The sequence below is a fragment of the Phyllostomus discolor genome, chromosome 6 (assembly GCF_004126475.2).
Source record: "Phyllostomus discolor isolate MPI-MPIP mPhyDis1 chromosome 6, mPhyDis1.pri.v3, whole genome shotgun sequence".
NCBI classification, from domain to species: domain Eukaryota; kingdom Metazoa; phylum Chordata; class Mammalia; order Chiroptera; family Phyllostomidae; genus Phyllostomus; species Phyllostomus discolor.
In genome coordinates this window covers 25,122,554-25,134,789 of record NC_040908.2, presented here as the reverse complement: position 1 = coordinate 25,134,789, position 12,236 = coordinate 25,122,554, and positions in this window count along the sequence as shown.

The window sequence follows — 12,236 nt, the reverse complement described above, 5'->3', positions numbered from 1 at the left end:
TGGAACAGAGCTGGGCTTGCGGTTGGCACCCAGAAAAGTGGTAGTGACTGATTCATGATTATAGAGCCTGCAATTATCGGGATGAAGTCCCTAAACAGGGAAATAGCTCTAAGCAAACCCATTAATTAGGGGCCTGTTTACCGTTCCTTTGTGCAGCTGTCACGTGCTAGCTCAAGGAGCACTCCAGACCCTCTACTCTCAGAGGTCATTCTGGTGAAATAATGACCAGGGGGAGGCTCGGCCTGAGGTGTGCAATTCCCACCTACTTGTGACCTTCACGCCCATCCTCCCCTTCCCACCCCAGAGCTGGTGCAATAAAGAGGTTACCAGGTGACAAACATAGCCCTCATAAAGAGGGCAGCTGCCTTTAGGATGACATTAAGTCTCAGTTAATGGACTTTGCCAGGGAGCAGGGACTCCCTGAGGTATGGGAGGACTGTGGCTAGGTGGGCCAGGGAAAGCCTGGGCCAGTAGCTACTTTTTGAGAAAAAGGAAGAAGACTTAGAAAAAAAGAAGAAGAAATGACAAAATAGAGTATTATAGAGATTATACTTTACATGTGTACATGTATCAAATTAATAAGCCCAAACCCCATATGCTATATAACTACTGTTTCATAATAATTTCAGGACTGACCCCTGGTTGGTGTGACTCAGTGGATTGAGCTCCAGCCTGTGAGAACCAAAGGGTTGCCAGTTCTATTCCCAGTCAGGGCACATGCCTGGGTTGTGGGCCAAGTCCCCAGTGGGGGGCGTGAGGGAGGCAGCTATGGATTGGTGCTTCTCTCCCTCCCTTTCTCCCCCACTTCTCCTCTGTTTAAAAATAAAATAAGTAAGCCCTGGCTGGCGTAGCTCAGTGGATTGAGCATGGGCTGCAAACCAAAGTGTCGCAGGTTCGATTCCCAGTCAGGGCACATGCCTGGGTTGCAGGCCACGGCCCCCAGCAACTTCACATTGATGTTTCTCTCTCTCTCTCTTTCTCCCTCCCTTCCTTCTCTAAAAATAAAAATAAATAAAATCTTAAAAAAAAATAAAATAAGTAAAATGTTTAAAAAAACCAAAAAAATAATTTCAGGACTGATACAAATATTTATCAGTCCAGTGTTGTACACTGCAAGCAAGCAGAGGATAAGATAAGCAAAGAGGATATAAATTTAAAGTCAGTGATGGGTGTGTGTCTGTCCTGGGGAAGTTTCCTTCCCATTCCACAGGGAGGGTCCTGTGGGGAGGGGGCAGCTCAGAACCCAGGGCCCTGGCCATGGTGGGGCAACATGGTTTTCTCAGGGCTGGGGCCATGGTTACAGATCTCAGCCCACTGGGAAACTAAGGCCCACTGACAAGCCATAGACCCATACATGAGACATGGGGCAGGCCTCCCTCAAAGGTGGCGCAGCTCCTGCCTGGCGTGCGTCTGTGCTGTGCGAGCTCCAGCCTCCTGCGCCGTGTGGGTGCCGAGTAAAGACTCTGGAGCCACCTGCTGCGGGCGCAGCACCGTGCTTCTTCCATCCACTCCTTGGGTGACGGCTGCTTTCCCTGTTCCATGGGAAAGGAGACTCTCTGACTTCCCCCCGCTGTATCCTCCAAGAAAGAGCTCCATAAATACACCTTGAAATACACTGAATCCAAGTTTCTCTAAGTGCCCTGATTCCCACACAGACCGATTCGGGTCCCTTTTTGTTGCGCGTGGGTCACCGGCCAGCAGTGACCACGGAACACTGTGGATGGCTCGCCGAAAAACACGCGAGAAACAAACACACATGCACAGAGACAAGACTAGTTTCTGTGGGGAAGTAGGGACAGAATGGCCACCCCCCCTAGTGGGGAGGGCCCTGATTTACCGTCCACACTTGCTTTTATTGGGCTCATTTTGCATAATAATTCAGGTAAAGTACAGTACTTATCAGGGGGAAGTAAGGAACTATAGAAAACAAGGAACTCTGCTGGTCTATTGAGTGGGGGTCAAACAGCTGTAAGACTTTGAGGAACAAACTTCCTCCTTGGACCCCTCTCATTTAACTGAGAGCATTCTAAACAAAGAAGGTTTCACAGTAATTTACATGTTCTTTCTTAGGCCTGATCACCCAGGGAATCCGCCCTTTTCAGCACAGAGCTGTACCACCCTGTCATTGTTTCAGGCTTAGGTGGGAACTAAGGCAATAAGGAGATTTTCTCCCAGACGATGAGAACTTAGGCTATGTCAAAGCCGAGGAGCAAGGGTCCATCACCCTCTTATGCTGCAGCCCCCAAAGTCCTTCTTTTGGGGGGCCTCCCAAAGTGATCGTGCCTGCCTTAGGTCGTTCCCCCCCATGGGGAATCTTACCCATCTTTGGCTAACCGACCAAGCTTTTTGGGGTTCAGTTATGAATAAAGCAGCAGAAGCAGCATTCCTGCCAGGGAGACAAGCCCTTGTCTCCTTGCTGGCTTACGGTTGCAAGGGTGTTCCCTTAGCCTTAGCCTAGGCGGGAGTTTCAGCTTCTGATACCAGTCAGGGCGGTTCCCAACACCTTTTCCTGGGCTTCTTCCCTCTATCCCAGAACATTTTGTGTTGTGATTACATCTGTTTCCTTGCTCTGGCCTGGCGCAGGCCCTGAGCATCTTCTTGGCGGCCCAACTACCCAGCACAGCGACTGGCACAAAGAAGGCGCTGGCCAAAAGTCTGTGGCTAAACCGAGTGAACGGCTGAGTGAGCGAGTCTGCAGGGCTGGCAGACAGGGACTGCCTCCCCCCGACCGCAGGCCCAGAATGCTTGGAAGCTCCGTTTCCTGATGAGTGTTTTCCTGTTTTACCAAGCTTTGTCTCTAGAAGCCCATGTTCTCTTCCCTCGGTATCAGGGCACATCTGGTTGTTGGTACATGTTGCTTAGTTAGAAAGTCTTAAAACAGCATGAAATTGTTAGCACGTTGCTCCCTCCTGCCAAGCTGTTCTCGGGACTCAAGCTTTGGTGGATTTGGTTTTCTGTTTGTTTTCTGTTTTCATGCAGTTTAGAAAATTGATCTGTGACAACCTTGGGGGAAATAAGCCTGCCTTGAGCTCTGCCAAGGAAAGGGCAAGCCTGCGATGGGGGCTGGGGAGGCGGGGGAAGGAATCGGCATGGAGAGGCACTAAGAATCCTTGCTCACATTTCCTTTCCTTGCGTTTGGACTCGATGCTCTAGGTAATTGGATGTGCGGGGAGAAGCGTGCCCAAATGAGGTAGGGGGAGCCGGGAGAGGCTTGTCTCTGTATGGGTGCTCAGTGTGGACCAGTACGGCACCTTCGGGTTCTGAGGACACAGACGTGCCCTCTGTGAATAATTGCTCTGAGGCTGGGAAGGGAGAGGCCCAATTGCCTGCGTTTGACTCTGGGCTGCTTTGGGTGCAGGTGGCCTCAGACTCAACTTTTGCCACATGGCCCCAACACACCACCTCCCCCTCCCCACTCTTGGTAGCTCTTGTCTCTTGTCAATATTGCCCCTTTCTGGGAATCTCTTCTGGGGAAAAGTCTGGGCTAGTCTGGTTCACGGGTGGTAACTGTTACCCTTGCTGGGTGTGGAGACCCAGCCACCGCTGCTCTGGATGGCCAGATGGGACACAGGGCATGGCAGGTGGGAAAGGTTCTAGTACCCCAGGCAGGACTCAGTCTGATTCCTGGCAGTGGACATGAGAGGAAGAAATTGTTCTTTCATCAAAATGCCAATAGCAGCATCCCTTCCCCCAAGCCCTGCGCCTGGCCTTTGGGGCTCTCTGTTCGATCGTTCACTACTATTTTAAAATCTTTCCTCTCATCCTTTTGCACAGGAGCATGGCCTCCATGCCAGCCTCTCACCTCTCCTGAGAGGACGATCGTGGGCTGTGCTGCTGGGTTCTAGGTCTTTCTGAACAAGCCTGAGATTTCTGCTCTGGCCCCAGCATCCTGAGCACGTCTCAGAGCACAGCCTCGAGGGACCCTGCTACGGAATGAACGTGTCCACCCCAAATGTGCACATTAAAACCCAGCCCCCAGGGTGATGGCATTAGGAGCCTTTGGGGGGTGACTGGGTCACAAGGGTAGAGCCATCATGAATGGGATTTGTGCCCTTGTAGAAGAGACCTCAGAGAGCTCCCTTCCCCTTCTACCGCGTGAGAACACAGCAAGAAGACAGCCCGCTGCGAACCAGGAAAGGACCCTCACCAGACACCTAGTCTGCGGGGGGAGTCTTGCTATCAGAATTCTAGCCTTCAGAACTATGAGGAATAAAAAGTTTATTTTGAAGCCATACAGTCTGTGGTATTTTTGTTATAGCAGCTCAGATGGTCTGAGACATACCCCTACAACCGAAGTTCTCTAAGGGAACCCCTCACGCGTGTGGTGCCTATAATGTCCCAGACACTGAACATGTGGCCCCGACGTAACGACTTGCCCGAGTCAGACAGGCAGTAGGTGACATGGTGACAAAATGACACTAAAGGCGTGTATGTCTGATGTCAAAGCCCTTCTCCGTCCCCTGCAGTGAGGGTCCGTGAACTCAGGAAGAAAGGGGGTTAGAGGCTTTGTTCTGAGTGCAGAAACCTGCCCGGACCAGTCCCTTGGCTCTGGCTTTCTCTGACTTTCAGTCCCTGGCTCTGAACCTGCAGGAGCGCCCTTGCCGTTAGGTCTGAATCAAGGCAGAATTCCCTCTGTTACGACCCCTGAGTTTTAGTTAAATATGGGTTAAAATGGGTCTTTAATTTAAAAAGATGTGGGGAGGGGAGAAACACAAAAAGGTACCACAGGAAGAGTTGATAAATTTGGAATTCTGAACGTTTGGTAAGGTTTAAAGGCACATGGTGCTGTGTTTCAGCACAGCCCCGTCTTCGGGTCCCCCAGTGTGGGTCCTTCTCAGGCTGAAGAAAATCACCTGGAAGGGACTTCAGGCAAGGGTCCCTGTCACATGACTGGGCTTCCTGACCTGGAATCTACCAATGAGCTTTGGAAGCCTATGGATTCCCAGAAATTGAATGAAAAAAATGTGGTTGGAGGGTTGTGTATGCTTTTCTTACCTGGGGAACCAGTTCACAGATTTAATCAGATTCACAGAAAAGTTGGTGACTCCAAGTGGTGTAAGAAGCCCTAGAGGTGAGCACGGGACTTCCACGTGGGAAATTTATTTCTGCCCCAAGTGCTAGGACACGTTTTGTTTCCTCTGGAGGAACTTCTATGTTCCTCCTCCTGTAATCAATTTTCTACCCATGACACATGAAAGCATATCTAACTTATTCCATTTTCATTTTTCTAAAAATATTTCTATCTGGGTCAATTCAACTTTGTGTAAATATTACAGGGAGAGCTGATTCATCAACTGATTAGTCAGTTTCTTTTTTTTTTTTTCACGAAAAAACATTCTTATCAGTCATTGTTTCTGCCACAGGAACTCTTCTACCGTGAGACGATGATGATGCAGAGGGAACGTGAAGTAAGGGAAAGGGGGAGAAGACTGACGACACCCGAAGGGCATCTTTACTGACAGTGACAGCGCATTCAAATGTCCTGGGGGCACGGATGTCCATAGTGATGGGGCCAACACATCCTGTGTCAGCGTCTCTGCCAGGAGGCCTTGGGGAGGAGGGAACAAATGCCTGGTTGAGTGAAAGGAAGCTGCCGTCACCCGTCACCCCAGGGGGCTGTTGTGTCTTCCCCAGGAAGGACACAGTTGATAGGAAAACAGAGACATCAGTGAGTTCAAAAGACCCCTCTGAGCTGTCTCCCTCCTCTCCTCACCCAGGTGAGGCCCAGGTGACTGCTCATCAAGTCATCCTTGCTGTCAGGTCCTGCAGGCTTCCCTCCAACACTGGGGAACTCAGAGTGCCTCCTCTCCCTGCAGTGCCAGGGTGGCTCCCTGCTCAGAGGGTGCTGCAATTCCTGAGCTTTAGAAAGACCTGAGCAACTTACCTGCGGGCCCCATGTATTCATTTCAATAACTATGGAAGATGGTGTTGGTTTTTTTTTTATAAAAAAAGGTGATGTGATACAGTGGAAAGAACACAGGATTTGGAGTCAGTCAGCTCTCGGGCAGTCCAAGTCATGCAGCCTTTGCTGAGAGACACAGTTAAACACTGTTCTTCCTCGCTCTTTCCCTGAGGGCAGGGCACAACCAAGGATGTTTCCTGGGCCCTGAAATAAGGGTGTTTCCTCTCACTGTTTCCTATGCGGCAGCTGTGGCAAAGACAGGCCTTATGGAGAGGACACGGGGAAGTTATTAGCCTGTTCTGTGCTAATCTAGGCATGAAGTGTGTCTGCACTGGGCCGATACTTGGTCCAGCCCAGCTCCAAGATAAGAGTGTTGGACCAAAGACACAGCTGGAATTAAGTTTCCTATGGCTAGCATAAAGGTTTTAGGAAACATCCTGAAAAGACAGGTGATATTCAATCTTTGTTTTTTCCTCTATCTTGCTAAAGCAGATGTGATGGCTGGAACTCTAGCAGCCACCTTGGAACATGAGAATGAGGGACATACTATAGCATTGCAGACTGATAGGCTGGATCTAAAGGGTTAAGAAAACGACAGCCCTGGATTGTCAGCTTCTAGTGTTTTTTAATTCAGGAAAAAAAACTCTCTTGTTTTAGTCACTGCTTTATTGGACTTTTCTGTTACATAGGACCTACTCCTAACTAACCAGTGGTCACACATTTGGTTTCTGGAGTCAGATACCTGGGTTGAAATCCCACCTCCATCATTTTGTAAACTCCAGTGTGAACACATCTCTTAACCCTTATAAGCCTCCAGTTTCCTCGACTCTTGAGGCTCCTTTCAACCTTAGACAATGAAGCCTAGGCTCTTTCCTGTTCCAGAAAAACTCCAGTTACCCAGTGTTTTCAGTAGGATAAAGTATGGCTGTGAGTCATTAAAAAAAAAAATCCCAAATCACTGAGGCTTAAACTAGGTGAATATTTATTTCTCACTCACATAAAAGGGACCAGAGTTAGGGGGTCTAGGACTGTATGGTGGGCTCACAATTAGCAGGGGCCTCAGTTTTTTTCAGTTTGATGCTCAGTCACCCTTAGTGTGCCACTTCATGGTCTAAGATGGCTGCAAACGCTCTAGCCATTGCATGATCTTCTGACCAGCAGAAAGAAGAGATGAAGAACAACAAGCCTTGAAGGATACCTGCTAAAAGTTACAAATGCCAGTTCTACCCAATCTCACTGGCTGGAACTTAATCACATGTTTACTTCTAGTTGCAAAGGTAGCTGGGAAATGCAGTATTCATTGTGAGAGGCTAGATGCTCACCAAAAGTGTAAGCTTCTGCCCTGGCTGGCGTAGCTCAGTGGATTGAGCGCGGGCTGGGAACAAAAGTGTCCCAAGTTCGATTCCCAGCCAGGGTACATTCCTGGGTTGTAGGCCATAACCCCCAGCAACCACACATTGATGTTTCTCTCTCTCTCTCTGTCTCCCTCCCTTCCCTCTCTAAAAAATAAATAAATAAATAAATAAAATCTTAAAAAAAAAAAGTGTAAGCTTCTATTGTTAAGAAAGAGGGGAATTGGCAAGCAATGGTCTCTGTTAAAACCAGAATGCAGTTTTCTAGAATCTTAAGGCACTACTTTAGCCTTGGTCCAGAAGATGGTGGTGGTGGTGGTGGTGGTGGTGGTGGTGGTGGTGGTGGGATGGGAGCAAAGAACCTCTTTGTTCATAAGGTGGCAGACTTGGGGCTCTAATAACCAATGGACACAATTTTTTAAAAAAGATAAATACTCCAAGAGGAAACTATGCCCTCTGGATAGCCTATTCCTTGTACAACAGGAAAGCAGAATTTTGACCCCCTCGTAATGCCTATAAGTGCCAGCATTTCCCCTCAAAGTTTTACCCAATCTGCTAGAAATAACCAGGTAACAAAGAGAAAACAAAGAAATAGACCTTGAGAAGTGGGAGCGGTGGAGACGGGACAGGAGTGACATTGTGAGATGAGAGCTAAACTGGGAGAATGGAGAGGAGCAGCAGCCCTGCCAGTCTGTAGTGGAACCGCTGAAGACCCAGCCATTCCTGCTGAGTCAGGGTGCAGGGTGCAGGGTGCCAGGTGGAGTGGGCTGGGGGAGAGGGGGGAGGGAGAAGTAGAGAGGACCCAACAGCTGCAAAGGGCACACTTGAGGACATCTGAGGTCTCAATACCAGGCTGAAGCGAAGCTGGGCAGTGCAAGTTACAAGTCTCAGGGGTGGGGAGGGCATTTAAGGACGATTTGGGTGTATAAATATCTACACCAGTTTCTATGGTTAGGGCCCAACACAAAGACTGTAGCCTGCTGAAATCATCCCCAGTCACCGAGTAAATGTTACACTTTGTAACAGTATACAGGGGTGGGTAAAAGGCTTACAGCTGTGAGTATGCAAAACACAGAGTTTGTTCTTATATTCTTATTTATTATTGCGTTATGTATTTGTATTACTATCGTAAACCTGCTTTTGCCCACCCCAGTATAATGCATATTAGCATATCAGTGACTCAGAGAAGTCCTGTTGTAGAAACAAAGAGAAAACTGGTTTTGCCCTGGAGACTTTAACTTTTTATTTTTTTGGACTATGAAACCCCGTTTTCATGGAATGCCAATCAACTCCTTTTTTGCCCTGGTGTTCCTCATAGCATCCTCTAGAAAATCATGCCACAGATAAGTAAACCAATCATCAGGGAGAAGCACTACCATTTTAGTACTAAATTCAGACAATTACCCCTGAGAATACTTAATAATGAAAACACTGTGTGATGTAATGAACAGTGTCTTCAACAGCCCTGTTCCCTCAAACACAATGATGCTTTTTATGGGACTGTTTCTTGTAATTACATTGAAAAATGCTGATGGCATCACACCAAAAACAGTTCAGCAAAAGTAATTCAGCTGGGGCCGACGTGATGCACTCCAGGTATCCGTGTTTCAGCAGCTCTGGTGGGGTCCAGGGACTGGTGTTAGAAGCTCTGGGCAAGTCGATGAACTGCTTATCCTTTGAGCAATCCTCTCTGAATAGTGTTATTTCTCAGCAAGGCTTTTAAGTAAATATTTAGTGTTAGGGCATTTAAACTGTCCTTCCTAGCTGGACGTGAAGGGCAGTACTCTTTGTTGCCTTCTCAGTGCCTCCCCACGTGTCTTAGCTGACCGTCCAGCTGGAGTGAGGTTGCCATCCCTCTGGAAAGCGGAGCCCCCCTATCACTGTCCACCAGCAAGACCAGGACTCTCTCTTGAAGTTGCCTTGAGCTCATTCGAGCGCGTAAATGAATGAGCAAACTGGGCCCCCAAAGCCAACTTCATTGAACATGGCTGAAGTAGTTCCCATGGCTAAGAATGTTTAAGATTGGTATAACCAGACCCTTGCCACAGCCAAATGAAATCTTGGCAAAGCACCAGGGAATGCCTGGCTTTGGGCAATGCTACTGTCAGGACCCCGTCCAAGACAAACTCCCCGTCAGCGCCAAGGTAACTAAATGAAGTAACTTGTAGCGGGTTGTTATTTATAAATTGGTTCAATTGTAGACAGCATCCCAGAGATAACAGGCATTTTAGAAGAGTCGATCCGTGGGCTTCCTTTCTGGAAATAATTGGCCGGCGTGGCAGACTTATTTTCAGGTCGCCTCTAATTTGAGATAATAAGATATCATCTCTGCATCCAGGAATCTGTATTTTTTGCTCTGCATAAGGCGGGGAAGGTTGGGATTTGGCATCAATGGCCTCCCACAGATCATTAGGAAACAAGCTGGAAAAAAATAATTTCAGGATACATTTCTCTTGCATCTTGTCTGGACACTTTTTACGGTGAGAAGTTGAATCTCACTGACGTGGAAGGTGGTTGCCATCTTTCCGAGCTCTTCTAGATAGGTACCAACAGTCCAAGATCTAAGTAGAGGGCCAGGCCAGGGTCTACTCCAGGTCAACAACAGTTGCACAGAATCTAACGTGCTGTAGGGATTGAATGTCAATAGTGACTGACTGAGGAGTATTCCAGTGGATTGAAGAGCTGGGCCTGAAGCTTGCATGCTCCCTAATGTGTAAGAATTTGATATTTGCTGAAATATGCATTTGCTTTGCTGACAGTGCAAACCTGCTGTGAGGAAAGCCCCTTAGTAGTGGCTTCAAGCATTTGCATTCTGCTTTCCATTGTGGAAGTAAAAAGAATCTTCTTTGTATATGTGTACATGAGAAATAGATCCCCCTCAAAAGCCAATTCCTGTTGCAGTTAAAGAATTGAAGAAGGTTAAGACAAAAAACATTTTTGGATACATTTATAGTAAAATATCATATTGGGTTGGCCAAAAAGTTTGTTTGTTTTTTTCCATAAGATGGCTCTAGTAGCACTTAGTGTTGTTTAACTTCATTCGAAACAATCTTGTTGTATTGTATTGTGACAGCTGTCATATCAACATGTATTTAAAAAAACTCATTAAAATTGGTGAATTTTTGTGTAGCCATTTTAATACTGAAGCTGGAAGGAAAAACACAACATTTTCATCATATTATGCTTTGTTATTTCAAGAATATAAAAATGCAACTGAAATGCAAAAAAAAATTATGCTGTATATGGAGAAGGTGCTGTGACTGATTATCGAATGTGTCAAAAGTGCTTTGCAAAGTTTTGTGCTGGAGATTTCTTGCTGGATGATGCTCCATGGTCAAGTAGACCGGTTGAAGTTGATAGTAATCAAACCAAGACATTAGTTGAGAATAATCAATTAAAATTTATTTGTTTATTTTATAGAGAGGCTAAGGGAACCTGGCCGGCAATCCAGGCATGTGCCCTGACTGGGAATCGAACCTGTGACCCTTTGATTTGCAGGCTGGCACTCAATTCACTGAGCCACACCAACCAGGGTGAGAACAATCAATGTTATACTATGTGGGAGATTGCAGATATACTCTAAATATCCAAATCAGTAGTTATTGGTGAAAATGAAAAATGTGTCTTCTATTTTATGGAAAAGGCTAAATGAACTTTTTGGCCAACTTATATATTATATATTATGTATATATATATACACACACACACAGAGGTGGAATTTAATGTGTGATAAGTGTGGCATTTTCAATAAAAGGGAGAAAGAATACCTTATTCAATAAATGATATTGGGACCATCAAAAATTTAGGGAAAAAATTGATTTCCTTCCCCCCCCTCCATATATAGAAAGTAATTCTAGATGAAATAAATAGCTAAACTAACCCCTCCCCTAACAAAACAAAATACAACAAAACAAAAAAACCTTTAAAATCTTTGAAGGAAATATAAAAGAATATTTTATTAATCTTAGAAGTAGCAAAGAAACCACAAAGGAGACATTTGTTATAACTGCATAAAAATAAAAACTTTTGTACAAAAAGATAACTATAAACAAAATTAAAAGACAAATGGCAATATGGGGAGAGTACTTGCTACACATATAACAAAGGTTTAATAAGCACAAAATAGAAAGAGTGTCAATAAAATAGCAGTTAAAAGGCAACACAATAGAAAAATAGACACAGAATGGGAATAGGCAAAAGTAAAAACATCCACAAACTTGACTAGTAATCAGAGAACTAAAAGTTATCAATGAGTTGTTTTTCTAATATCAGATTAATGACAATTTGGGATGGTTGAAAATATTCTCTGTCAGTGGGGTGGGGAAATTTTGGCAAAGCAGAGTACACACCATACCCTGAGGACAGCAATGGGGCCGAGGCAACCAAAACTTCCCAAGCACAAGTCATCCAACCCAGGTAAACAATCCCACGCTTGCCCAGGGAGGCATGTGAAAGGAGGCACTTTGCAACTTTATATGGGATAAAATTTAGAAACACCTGAAATACCCATTCGCAGGTATGTTTCTGCTATGGAATATGATGTAGCACCTAAAAGAATGAGGGATGCACTTGCCACAGAGAGGGCTGCCAGGTAAGAGAGAAAGTGCAGATTGCCACCCACATGCATGGCGTGACACCACGTGATGCCGGTCTGCAGGCACGCAAATGCAAAGACAGAGGTCTGTATGAAATAGGTCACACTAACTGTGTGTGCACTGTTAGTGTGGAAGTGCAATGAGCCAGGGAGGAGATTGGTGAAGGGGATCTTCTACCTTTTCCCCTACCTTGTATGTTGCTTAACACACACTTTTTTTTTAAAAAAATAAAGAAAATAACATACAGAATGCAATCCTGTGGCATTTCACAGTGGTTTGGACACCTGAAGTGAGTAATGTTGTCATTCTGCTATACATTCACTCATTCATTCATTTAATAAAAAAATTTGAGTGTCTACTGTGTGCCTGACACAGAAACTAGAGAAA